The sequence below is a fragment of the Capsicum annuum genome, chromosome 10 (genome assembly GCF_002878395.1).
Source record: "Capsicum annuum cultivar UCD-10X-F1 chromosome 10, UCD10Xv1.1, whole genome shotgun sequence".
Lineage (NCBI taxonomy): Eukaryota > Viridiplantae > Streptophyta > Magnoliopsida > Solanales > Solanaceae > Capsicum > Capsicum annuum.
Window position 1 is genome coordinate 115837221 of NC_061120.1, and position 14547 is coordinate 115851767.

The 14547-nt window shown below is 32.7% G+C and overlaps 1 pseudogene; it reads left to right on the forward strand.

The window, feature by feature from the left end:
* Positions 1 to 7233: 7233 nt before the first annotated feature.
* LOC107844828 overlaps positions 7234 to 14547 on the forward strand; it is a 29720-nt pseudogene continuing 22406 nt past the window's right edge.

The following is a 14547-nucleotide window of genomic DNA, read 5'->3' on the forward strand; positions in this document are numbered from 1 at the left end:
AATTGTTTTGGTCATCTTCCACAATATGTGCTCCATTAATTGCAAAATTTCCTTTTGACCTTCTTTCGGCAGTTTTATTATCCTCTTCAATACGCAGTCAGACAATAAGATCTTTGACAGTTATCTCCTTGCGTTTATTCTTCAAGTAGTTTTTGAAGTCTTTCCACATTGGTGGTAGCTTCTCAATTATCGCTTCTACTTGGAAAGCATCATTCATAATCAAACCCACAAAATAGTTTATGTGAGTATTAAGAACTTTTTTAAGTTGTTCAACTAAGGTATTTTTAAAAGATATACCTTTTGTTAGGAGATCGTGGATGATTACTTACAATTCCTGCACTTGAGAGACAACCAATTTGATATTTATCATTTTAAAGTCCAGGAACTTTGCAACAAAGAATTTCTTAACTCCCGCATCCTCTATCTTGTATTTTTAGTCTAGTGTCCCCCACCCCCCACCCACAATTCCTTCGATGTCTTAGTTCCACTGTAAACATTGTAGAGGTCATCTTGGAGACCACTCAATATATAATTTCTGCAAAGAAAGTCTGAGTGCTTCCAAGCTTCTACAATCATGAAATGCTCTTTGTTCGAGGTCCCCTCAGGCACCTCAGGAGCATCGTCACTAGTGAACTTTTGAAGGCATAGTATTGTGAGGTAGAAGAACATCTTCTTCTCCGCAGATGCCATAGGTTGCGAAGCATTTGCTCGACTTATTGAGGCAATACTAGTTGCCCCACAGTCGTAGCAGCATCTTGCATTTGAATTTCGTTAGTCATTTTTCCTGTCACCACAAGACAATAATATTTAGTATTTTTAGAATACTACTTATAAAATTAAGCAACTTTAAATTCTTCTTCTTGTTTCTAGTTAATAATGAAGTTTTTATGACTTTCAATTGTCAACCGAGTGAATTTTAAACTGCTGATGAAGATTTTATGTCTTCTAATCACTAGTTAAAAACAGAGTAGAAAGCTTAAAGCTTTAATCTCCAAAAACAAGTAATACAGATTCTGAAATTATTCGCTATTGTTATCTTCCTTCTACGGGTACTAGAATCTGTATTAATACAACAACAACTTCATAACAAGTTCACGTATGAAAAAGAACAGTTTTGAAGTTCTTTAACACCTTCAACACAAGATTATTACTAATATATCCAAGAAGTGTATTAGATATCAGAAAATAGATGAAACAGAAATTGTAGACCAAGTCCCCCGAGTTCACAGAGTGTTCTTAAGGAATAATTCCCCTCACTGTACACGAGGTTATGGAATTTTCCTCTCAGGATAAAATGGCCTTCAATCCAATTATAGTGGTACCTCAAATAATTAAATTCCACGAACGCACTCAACGGTTTGAATGATTACACAGAATATTTTTAAGAGAAGAAGAGTTTTGTATTCTGAAAAATTTCGTACCTAAACCTGTGAATGAAAGCAGGTTTATATAGAAATAACATGTCTCTTCTGAAAAGAGACAATGGTTCACTTCAAAGGTTGCACCTTTTTTGGAAAATTATATCTGTTTGTCTAAGGAATATGTCTGTTTCAAACAGGCATATCATTTCTTAAAGCAGTGTGTCATTTCGCTGAAGGATTGCATCCTTCAAAAGCACCAGTTCAAAATAGTGCATCCTTCTGAAGCATCTTTTCAGTTCGAAACAACTTCTGCATGCATGTTTTGAAACACTACTGAAGTGCATATAAATGAAGTATTAAACGTAGAAAATATTTACTGCGTTTTTCACTTTTCCCTTTGGTATTTTTTGAAATTCAAATAAATTTTGTATAAAAGGATAGATCGCATCAATTGGTCATTTGACAAATCCAAATTTGAAGCCAAGCAAGTGACAACGATGGCGTGAGGCATCTCTTATTTCTTGTCTCACTTAGCATGTGGTGTAAGTTCCTTCTATTAAAAACACTTCATAGTTCCTCTCTCCCACCAATGTGGGAGAATTAGTGAACTTTCCAATTTGGGAGTACAACTTCTAAATTGGTGCCTCCTTCCTTCCACCATTTTCTCTCCACTTTCCATTCATACCTTTTTCATACATATTGAACCCAACAGTTTGAGGTGTTAACTGTGTTAGCTGAAACATGAATGCATGATGGTTGATGATGTGTTGGTGCTAGTTGGAGATGTTGTTTGGTGGGATGGTGGAGATGGTTGTTAGTAGAGATAAATTGTAGCGATGGTAGTGGTTGAAGTGGTGGTAGAGGTGACGTTACTAGTGACAATGGTGGTGGCGGCTGAAGAATGTGTGGAGTTTGTGACGTATTAGTGGTGTTCCTAGTTGTGATAGATGAGTCGGTCGGTAGTAGGGATTAGCCGATAGTGGTTGATAATGGTGGTGTTATCGATGCTGGTGGTGGCGGTGAATATAATAGAATAATAGAGGTAGTAGGTGCGGTAGCGATTGACAATAGTAGTTGGTAAAGATATTTGTTGTTGATAGTGGTTGTGATGGTGGGAGTGGGTAGTGGGGGTGGGTGGTGGGGGTGGGTGGTGGGTGGTGGTTGACAATGGTAGCGGTGGCAGGGGTGGTTAGTGGTGGTGACTGCTAATTATGAATTGAGTGGTGAATATTATCAAACACCAAAATATCTCTTCAGACCTATTAAGACTTGGTTCTAGATCTGAATGATTAAGACATATTCAGACCTATTAAGAACTAAAACCTTACTAAAAAACAAATATACTTAATAGTCTAAGTCTGAACCATTCAGATTCAGACCTCATTAAGCGCAAACAAATGAGGCATAAGTCTTACCCATTTAATTAGCATTTGATAAACAAACCCCAACAATAAGTGTTTTTCATTTCCCGACAAATACGGACTCCAATAGACGAATAGATATATCTCTTTACTGAAACAAACAAAAACTCAAAATGTCTCATTGGATCGTTCCATTTCTTCATTTATCCTCTGAAGGTCATTCTTCAAGTAAATTAATGCATAAACACATCTCCCCCCACAACAAGCAAATCAAAAAGATGTTTATGATCTATGCATAATGTGCGTCATATACATAATTTTTTTTTCGTTGTTTTGGGATTCATGGAAATTCTCTCGTGTTTCTTAATAGCCTAGACAAGTTTTAGACGTCTGATGGATTTGTGTTCTATTTTTCCATGTGGGGAATAAGCTAAATGTGTGTTGAGGAAAACAGATTTTGTCTACATAAGAAATATCTGGTTGTTAATTGATTGACATATTAACAAATTATGAATAGAACAAAACTAGATGGGTGACATTATTCATGGATAAATAGTTGCAATTTATTATATGGATTTACTCCTGTTCTTTTTCTTGTTTTTTTTTAAATATAATTTTCTTCTTCTTGTTTTTTCTTTTAATTTTCTTTTTCTTGTTTCTTTTTTGTTTTTCAGCTGGGACCAGTTCTCTCATGTTGAATAAGCTTGGGTGAAGGACTACAATTAGGCATAATTGACAATATTTATGACTACCAGATAATGATATGTATTTACAAAGGCGAACCCAGAATTTAAGCTTGACGGGTGCATCTCTATATTTAAATATAGTAATTAATAGCGTTAAAGTTCAATATACACTTCTTTGAAAACTTATTAATTATAGTATTTTATAAGAAAAAAATTTAATATTATTGAATATCATTAATTAGATTTAATATGACAAAAGTGTGTTATTCACCGTACTTAAATTCAACGTACTTTTATATTTTGAACAATAATAGAAAATTTTCGAAAAATATGAAATTCGAGAGATTTGTTTGCTAGATAGTTGCAACGGGTAACATTTGATTTAAGTCTATCTCAAACTTTAAATTGCTAATTTTTTAAATAAAAAATAACTCAATAATCAAAAGATTAAAAGAAAATAAATATTATACAATATAAGTTAGGGAGAATATCTACCTTTTGAAGATGGAGAGAAGCTTGTATTTTGAAATAGAATAAAAAACAGCTCAATGATATCAACAATACATAAAAGAAAAAAGAAAAAGTATGAAATAAATGACTACTAAGTAGGAAGTCTTTTTTAATCAAAAGATAAATATATACATTTGCACAATAAGCGTAAGGAAAAAGTAGCAATAAAGAAACGTTGTTGTTGGGGTTCGAACCTGAGCAATCACGCAATAGAAAATTGGAAAATGATAAAAGGTGATACGAGACAAACTTGGGTCGTATGAAAAAAGAAGCCAAAAAACAGTCCACAAGCAAAGGAAAACCCGAGAGCAACACAAACACAATTCTTGGCTCCAACAACAACAAGAAACAAGGTGTAAATGACTAACAATAACAAGGGATAAACAACATTATAATAAGAAGAACTACACTAGGATAACAACAATCCAACGTTATAAAATTTCAAGACACAACAAGAACCAACGGGTTCACTAGACAACACAAACTAAGACATGAAATGTAAAGATAGAAAGTGAGACATACACTATTACAAGATTAGGAACCCAAAGATATATTAAATCTAAGGACCCCTAGGACTTACAATAGCAACACCACACCCTTACGAAGACACAAGATCGGAATCCACCTCTCAAGCACCAACGTTTCCAAGCAATACACATTTACAAGTGATTCCACACTTGTTCATGTCGTAGTTTCGGCCTAGGGAGGCGCTCTCTCTCTAGAGAGATGTTCTTTGTGTTCTTACTTCAACATTCAATAACTAATGAGCTAAAACCCTAACATGTTCTTTATATAGGCTAATACAAATAATAGATAAAATGACAAAAGTGTCTCTTAGTGTTAAATGGATAAAATGGCGCCCATGGAGTGCAATATAGGGGCGGCTTTGGATCCCCTTTCACACTTCAACTCGTACACTCCGTAGGTTGCATTCAACACACTAAAAAAACGTTCATCTTCATGATCGTGCCCATATCATCCTCTCCATATTGAGAGAAATTTGACCTCAAATTCACGGCACAACTAAACCAAAACAGTCCACAAAATGAGAAGAAACCGAGAACACGACAACTTCAAGTCTCGGCAACATCTTCATTTTGCACCTCGGCTTCCTCTCCATCTTGAGATTTGCCTTCAATATCATCTATTCAATTGAGTTTAGCCAAGAAGTTTCACTACAAAACAACAAACGAGTTAGTTGTAAAAGAAAGGTCCTCACACTCTCTCTTTATTTCTTTGTCCTCGAATTCCTCACACTTAATCTCACAAGTGTTGTATGCTTGCTTGTACTCCGTGAGGTGTTGAGAGGTGAACCAAATGTTTACAACGACTCCAAAGAATAAGAAAAAAAAACACACAAGGACGTAAATACGAAGAACGGTTTCAAAACTAACTCACAATTTAGTAAATGGTCACTAGCTTGTAAGTTAGTATTGGAATCAACAAACGAAACTAAAGACTCAACAAAATGAAACTAAGAGATCAAAATTTGACCCAAAATTTGTCGTGTGAACAGTTGTTTGATGATGTGTCACCTTCTAATTGGCCCCAGGTCCCACAAGTTTTAATCACCATTCTTGAAATTTTTATTCCTTATAATTTTGAAATGGAAGACAATTAGTATTTAGAGGGAAAGAACAAGTCTTGTAACTCTTTTCAAATTCAACTCAAAAGGTGAGATTTGACTTGTACTAGTTCCACAAAACAAGGCTCCTTGAAATATGAAAAAATGGTTGAAAAAGTTGATGTCAAGTCTATGAGTGATGTGAACTAGTCCTTTCACCAACAACTACTACAACTTTTCTTTCACCTTTTGTAAATTTAAAGTTCACTTTTCTTGTGTTAACAAAAGATGAAAGGGTGAAGAACAACAAGAACACAACAACAATGTTTCAAGAACGACAACAACAAGTCTAACACCCAACTACAAGGTCACCTTCGGCCAAGCTATAACAACAACATCAACACGGCCAACTTCAAATCCATAACAACAAGAACAACAACAATTGGCCAAGCGTTCACAACAACAACTTTCAACAAGTTCAAGCTCAAGTTTAGATCTAGACTCAAAGTATTAATGGACAAGAAAACTAACACTAGAAACAACAAAACAAACAAGAACACTACTAGATCTAGACATACAACAAATAAATCTCGGCCAAGACACAACAAGAACACAATTTTGGCCAAGAACACAAACACGGACAGATTGCTATTTTTTTTTGGAATTTTCAGATTTTAACACTTCTTTTTTTTTTAATTTTCTAACAAGCTAGACGAAGATTGATCTTGTAGGAACAAGATCAAGCCATGCTCTGATACCAAATGATACGAGACAAACTTGGGTCGTATAAAAAAAAGAAACCCGAGAGCAACACAAACACAATTCTCGGCTCCAACAACAACAAGAAATTAGTTGTAAATGACTAACAACAACATGGCATAAACAACATTATAATAAGAAGAACAACACTAGGATAACAATAATCCAACGTTATAAGATTACAAGACACAACAAGAACCAATGAGTTCACTAGACAACACAAACTAAGACATGAAATATAAAGATAGAAAGTGAGACATACACTATTACAAGATTAGGAACCCAAAGATATATTAAATCTAAGGACCCCTAGGACTTACAGTAGCAACACCACACCCTTACGAAGACACAAGATTGGAATCCACCTCTCAAGAACCAACGTTTCCAAGCAATACACATTCACAAGTGTTTCCACACTTGTTCATGTCATAGTTTCGACCGAGGGAGGCACTCTCTCTAGAGAGATGTTCTTTGTGTTCTTACATCAACATTCAATAACTAATGAGCTAAAATCCTAACATGTTCTTTATATAGGCTAATACAAATAATAGATAAAATGACAAAAGTGCCCCTTAGTGTTAAAGAGACAAAATGGCGCCCATGGAGTGCAATATAGGGGCGGCTTTGGAGCCCTTTTCACACTTCAACTGGTACACTCCGTAGGTTGCATTCAACACACTAAAAAAAGGTCCATCTTTATGATCGTGCCTGTATCAAAAGGAGCAATAAAACGTTGTTGTTGGGGCTTGAACCTGACCAATCACACATTAAGAGCAAATTTCAAGTGGCATACCGAACAATCTCACTAGCCAACCTAGTTATTATTGTGGGTGCACAACATATATTTAACATAATACTCTAATATATATATATAGATAGATATACAAACTATATATACAGAGTTTTTCTCGAGACTAGCGGGTGCACGTGCACCTGCTAGCCTCAATGTAGGTCCACCTCTGTGTATTTAGTATAACACTTGCAAGCATGATCACACAGGCTTCCTTTGTTTATGAAAATTGAATGATCTATCATGTGAGGAAACATGTCCGTTCCTTATTAGTTGCCATTTTTGGCAAAACAATGTCGAAATAAGGTTGGTGTTGGACATGTATTAGCAAAGCAAGATTGAAGTTGCTGTGGTTTCATTTATGATTACTTTATACATGTAAATCTATAAGGACGGAAAGTAAGGCATTCGGTTATTTATTAGCTGCAAAATCAGGGAATTGTGTCCCTATGGCTGGAAAACCTGGAGGTCCAGTACTCCTGCATGGAGAACTGGACATGCAGATTATAGAAGCCAAGTCACTTCCAAACATGGACATGACAGGTTGTTCCAAGTTTAGCCCATTGGGATCTACACGAAAGGTTAAGAGCAAGGATGCAGGGAAATAAGGAACTCGTAAAATAATAGATACTAGTGACCCCTACGTGTCTGTTGTTATAGGCGGGGCAAAAATAGCTCGAACAAGAGTGATTCACAATGATGAAAACCCATCATGGAATGAGCATGTTCACATACCAGTTGTTCACACAGTCGATAAAGTTGAGTTTTTTGTCAAGGATGATGATAGGGTAGGTGCTGAACTGATTGGAAAGGTTGAGATACCTGCTGATAAATTTTTTTCTGGTAAAGAAATAAGTAGTTGGTTCCCTATTCTTGGACATTCTGGGGATCCCCTGAAAACTGGTGCTCAACTGCATCTGTCAATCCAGTACAAGCCAGTGGGGGAGGACCCTTTGTATAGAAATGGTGTTGGAGCTGACGTCAATAGTGTAAGAGTACCACATACTTATTTTCCACTACGCAGAGGAGGAAATGTATGTTACACTTTATCAGGATGCTCATGTGCCTGATGCAACACTACCAGAAATTTTGCTAGATGATGGGAACGTTTTTTGTCATAGAAAATGCTGGGAAGACACATGCCATACGATGTTGGAAGCTAAGTATCGAATATATGTTGTTGGTTGGTCTGTATATCATCCTACACGGCTAGTAAGAGAACCGACAAGTCCATTGCCTTCGGCAGGAGAAAGAACACTGGGAGATTTGCTGAAGTACAAGTCGCAAGGAGTTCGTGTGATTTTGCTCATCTGGGATGATAAAACATCAAATGATGACGTCTTCCTCAAAACGGTAATATCAGAAAGCTGTTACTTATTACATAGAAGTCATCCATTGATGTGATGTCTCATGACAATCCTTTTTCTAGATATATGGAACATAGAGCTATTTGGTAAGAATAATAATATTGGTCTTATTATCTTATGAGCTCCAATGCAGGAAGGTGTAATGCAGACTCACGGTGAGGAAACCAGAAAGTTTTTTGAACACTCAAAGTGTACACTCTGTTCTTTGTCCTCGTTCCGCCAGTAGCAAGCTTAGTGTTCTCAAGCGACAGGTTTATAATTTTTTTTTCCTTGAGGGGAAGAGGGGGGGCGGGCAGTTGCATATCTGGCAAATGAATTCTAGTTGCATGATTATTTGATGTATGAATAAGTGGTAAAATCTAGAACAAACAAGTTGTTATACAATCATCAAGCAGAATTTAGCCAAGGGAACATATAGCTCCTTATCATGGTAATCATTGATCTCATTAATTGGTTGATCAAAGAATCACTTGATTTCGCAGATTGTTGGAAACCTTTTTGCACATCATCAGAAATGTGTGCTTGTTGACACAAAAGCACCTGGGAATGAACGAGAAATTACTGCTTTTATTGGTGGCCTGGATCTATGTGATGGCCGCTATGATACTCCCAAGCATAGATTGTTTAGCGATCTTGATACTGTCTTTGGAAATGATGTTCATAATCCTACATTCACAGTAAGCTATTAATTTGGATCTCTTGGAGTTTTCTGGATAAACGTTTTTTTTGAGACGTCAGAGTACTTTACAGACTTAAAAGTTTTCTATACCAAATATCTTTCCAAGGAACCAGAGGTGGATCAGGATATAAATTCTGTGGGTTCAATGTTTAAGGTTCTGAGAATTAACCCATTATACTTTTAAAGTTATGGCTTCATATCTAGAATTTCTTGAAATTTTAACGAACTTTTACACATAAATTTATGTTTCGCGTGGTAAGTACCGGGTTCAGATGAATCCAGTACAGATACATTGGATCCGCCCCTGTAAGGAGCATAATAATTTTATCCAAATTTGGTCCATCAAATAACCTGGGCGTCATAGTTTATAAGAAAGATATACTCCGTTTTCTATTTGATGGACTTATAGTACAGGTTCTGTGTCTGTAAGTAATTATTTTAAAGCAGATGAAAACAAGTAAAAGTATTTTTTTCATGAAATAGCGGCTGAAATCATGGATTTAAACGGAACAGTTACTATTATGGTCATAAATGAACAACGGATTATTTTTTCTACCATCATCGGGAAACATAATAGTTGTTACGTTCTCGCTGAATGTTGAATTATTTTTTCTTTCATATAACCTTCTGGTAGCTAATAATTTGGTAGATGTGTCATTGTATCGCTTAAATATATACAGACTACTTCAGGCTGCCCAAGAGAACCATGGCATGATCTACATTGTAAAATTGATTAATTTGGTAGATGTGTCATTGTATCTCTTACATATATACAGACTATTTCAGGTGGCCCAAGAGAACCATGGCATGACCTACACTGTAAAATTGATGGTCCTGCTGCTTATGATGTTTTAACAAACTTTGAGCAAAGATATAACAAGGCTATGAAATGGCTCAAACTACGAAAAGTAAAACAAGGGTCAGATACATTGCTTAAGTTAGATCGAATAGCAGCAATTCTCATGCCTTCTGTTGGGCCAGATGGTGACCTTGTGGTCCGTGTCACAAGTGAACAAGATCCTGAGAGTTGGAATGTGCAGGTATTGGACATGTTTCTTATTTTATGGTATTGCCTCTCTGTCAATCATTAAAATTTCATTCAACTATTTTGTGTTCACTCTTTCCAGGTATTTAGATCAATTGATTCAGGATCAGTAAAAGGATTTCCAAAAGACATTAAGGAAGCAGAGGCTCAGGTAAAATAGCTAAGCGTTTTGGAAACTTGAGTTTTATATATTACTAGTTTTCGAAAGTCTTGCTGGTTGATGTTGCGTGCCAAATCAAGTCAGAAAGTGAAAATAGAACATGTCAATTAGCTACGTCCATTTGCAGAATCTTGTTAGTGGAAAAAATTTGAAGATAGAAAGAAGCATACATTTGGCTTATGTGAAAGCAATTCGATCTGCACAGCACTTCGTTTATGTCGAGAATCAGTATTTTCTTGGTTCTTCATATAACTCTGGCCATCGTACCGCAATGCAGGTATACAAGTGTTCTCAACTCAATTTCAACTATTGTTCTTTAAAATTCTAGCTGATAGTTTAACTTACTCCCTTTTACATGCCTACTTTTGTTAGTGATAACAACAATCTTGATCGTGTATAGGGGTGGTAAAATTAGCCCAAACCCGAATGCCCATCCAGTCCGCCCAAGGTTTGATCGGTTTGGGCAAGAGTGATTTTGATAATGGATTAATTTGGGCTAGCACAAGTTAACCCATTATAGATCACCAACCCAAATAGATCTATGATGATGCCTAAACTTAACTCATCGAATTGCTTAAAGCTTTTACCAAAACCTTGTTTTATTAATGGGGACTTATAAAAATAGCTTAGGTTTTTCAATAAAATGACAGTGTTTCTAGCCTAACTTTCAAAATTAGATGTTTATACAACTTGAATCATATTCATAAAAATGATACTTGTTTAAATACAAAGCAAATGATAAATATGAAATATAAATACTAACGATACATCTGTGTTAAATGACACATTGCATATTAAATATTTTAGACTCAAAGAAAATACAATTATTTGTATACAAATACAAATAATAAATTGTATTCGCAAATAAAGTATTAATAAATTTATTTAAAATATATAGTATGATACAAATAAATATAAAATATAAAAATACAACAATAACAATAAAAAATGAGTGAAAAAAATACAAAACAAAACGAAAAAAGGAGAAAAAATAACAAAAAAGGAAAAAATGAAACAAGAACAAAACATAAAAAAAGAAAATAAAAAAGGCCGCAAAGAAAAAAGAAACAAAAACAAAAAAATAGATGAAAAAAAGAGAGAAAAAAAGAAAATATAAAAAATAAAGGAAAAAAGAACAAAAAAAGAAAAAAAGAAAAATTGGGATAAAAAATGAAAAAGAAAAAAAGGGAAAAGGTAAAAAGACAGAAAAAAAGAAAAAAGAAAAGAAAAATAAAAGGGCAAAAAAAGGGAGATAGAGAAAGAAAGAAAATTAAGAGAGAAAATTAAGAAGAGAGATTAAAGATTGTATTTAATTGTCAAGAGAGGCTTTAATTGAAACTTAACGCTAAAAAGAGCAATTAAGAACTTATGCTTGCTCAAGCATGTAATTATTCCTTTCTTAATCTAGACTTAATCATGCAATGAAAATTTAAGTAAATTGAGAGGAGAATACATACTACGTACGTCTGGACAATTCATTTCGAATTTTTTCAATTAAAAGTAGAGTAGTAATTTTATTATAAAAGAAAAAATTCTTAAGACCTATTTTATGTTAATTGAAGAACAACTATTATTTCTTCGGCTAAAATAGCATAAGCACACTACAAAAGAACTTGAAAGATATCATTATTGTAGTATGATTCTTTATTTTACTGGAAAGGTAAAACTAATTATATAGTTTTTTTTTTTAAAATCTATGCTCGTACTTATAGGAAGGGTGTTATATAAATATACAATAAAATATTTTCTTCATATAGATATTTCAAAGTCCTAAAATACAGAACTTTTAACTTGAATTTGTGTTTACTGTTGTATTTATTTGAAAATATTTGATTTGCTAATGTTTGTTATTATTTTTTTAAAGTAAAAAAAGAAAGGGTAAAATTCATAAATAACATACTTAAGACCATAATTATGAGATTCATATCAACACTTTCATAATTACTTAAACTAGCTAGTTGTGTTTTGTATTTGAACAAACTGTTGCAATAAAAATACATATACAGATCATTTTACTACCCATATTTAACTCAAATCAGTTGAGTTAAATATGGTATAATTAGCATAAATTAAATGTGGAATTCCTTTTTCATTAAAACCTCTTAAATAGCATGATTTCCGTTATTTGTTTCCAACTGAAATCAAAATTCAAATTTTAGTTTCACATTATCGTTTTCATCCCTCAAAAAATCAAAATCAAATTTAACTAAAAATTCTTCTGTTCAATATCTTCGAAAATTTAAATCAAACCATTACTTTTGTTGAAGGTATTTAATCGTAATATTGCTTTCTTATATGAATTTCATTAGTTGTTTGAAATCAATCAAAAAATTTCCGTTCTGAATTTTTCTGAACCATTACTGTTATTTCGTTCAAATTTTTTTGAGCCATTACTGATGTTTCGTTCAAATATAATGATCAAAATCGATTTTTCGTTAAATTATTTTTAAATATTTTAAGCCATTAACGATTTTTCATTAGAGTGATCAAAATCAATTTTTTGTTACGTTGTACAATTTAACAATTTATTTTGTTAAATTATTTTTGAATATTTTGTAAACGAATTTTGAAAAAAAAAAGTAATACAACAGTAAATTGAACTGATCGAACAATATAGTGATCAAAATCGATTTTTCAAGCTTCTCAAACTTAATTTTTTTTCTTTTTCACTTCTTTTTTTTTTCAATTTTTATTTTTTTTTATTTTTTTACTCTTTTATCTCTAACTTTTATTTTGAAAATACAATTATGTATATCACATACACATATTCAAAAAATATACAAAATGCATAGCAATACATATCTAGATATGTATTTACAGTACAAAACATACATATATATCTGCATATGTACTTACAAAAATACATATCACACTCATATGTATATATAAACATATAAGAGGCAAAATTTCTATAACAATAAGGACAACTATATACATATACATATACATATAGGTAATAAAAAATACACGATACATATCCTATATGTTTATATATACATGTGAGTCATATGTATTTCTGTAAATACATATGCAGATATATATACATATTTTTTTATCGTACATACATATGTAGATCTGTATGTATATTTATTTTGTATATTTTTTGAATATATATATGTGATATAGATATTTGTCTTTTAAAAATAAAATACAGAGAAAGAAGTGTAAAAAATGAAAAAAAAAAAAAAAAAAAAAGGACAAAACTAAAAAATAAAAATCTGAAAAAAAAGAAGTGAAAAAAGAAAACAAAAAAAAGAAGAAAGAGTAATAGAAACTAGAAATAGAAGACAAATAAGAAAACGAAAAAAGAAAAAAATTAAAAAAAAATGAAAAAGGAAAAAAAGAAGAGAAATAGAAGAGAGAAATTAAAGTGAAAAGAAAAAATGAAAAAGAAAAAAGAAATTAAAATAAAACAATAAAAAAATGAAAAAACTAACGAGAAAAAAAGTTATAGATATAAGAGAGTTATATTTTGAAATTTTGAATATCATGAATATAATAATCTTCATAATTGAGTTTGATTTGAAAAATGAATCTACTAATTAAAATAAGAGTGATATATGGGAAAGGAACAAAATTGAAAGAGGAATCTAAGAGATTTCAAACAATAAAAGGTAAAGTAAAAAATCAGTTAAAGGAAAGAGTAGAAGAAGTGGCATGAAAAAGAGAATGTTATGCATAATAACTTCTCAAAGGCAGTAACTGGGGGAATACACTTAAAATAATACTATGTTTGCTATACAATGTAATTTCATTAAAGTGTTGTTATTTTTTATAATGTAAGTCTTAAGTATGCTACTTCTTATAGTTTTTACAAAAAGAAAATATAGATCAAGTTGAACGTGTTAGGCTACAACTCATTGTTTAGCTTATTTTGATTCAACCCATATTATCTAAGTTATTTTGAATAGGATTGGGTAATGATCCATTTATTAATTCAACCCATTTTGACTCATCCAAATTTAGCCCAAACAGCCCATTTACCACCCCTAATCGTGCATATAGACTGCAAAATTATATGATCAAGCCTGTCATATTCTTTGTCCAACTTGGAAATAGGTTGGTCACAAGCAAGACAGGAGTTTGTTATATACTTGTAGGGTGTGTTTGGTATGAAGGAAAATATTTTCCATGGGAAATGTTTTTCTAGAAAATATTTTCCTGAAAAATAAATTGGTTTCTTACTTATTTTCTTATGTTTGGTTAATGGATGAAAAATATTTTCTGAAAAATATTTTCTAGTGTTTGGATGGTGAATGAAAAAA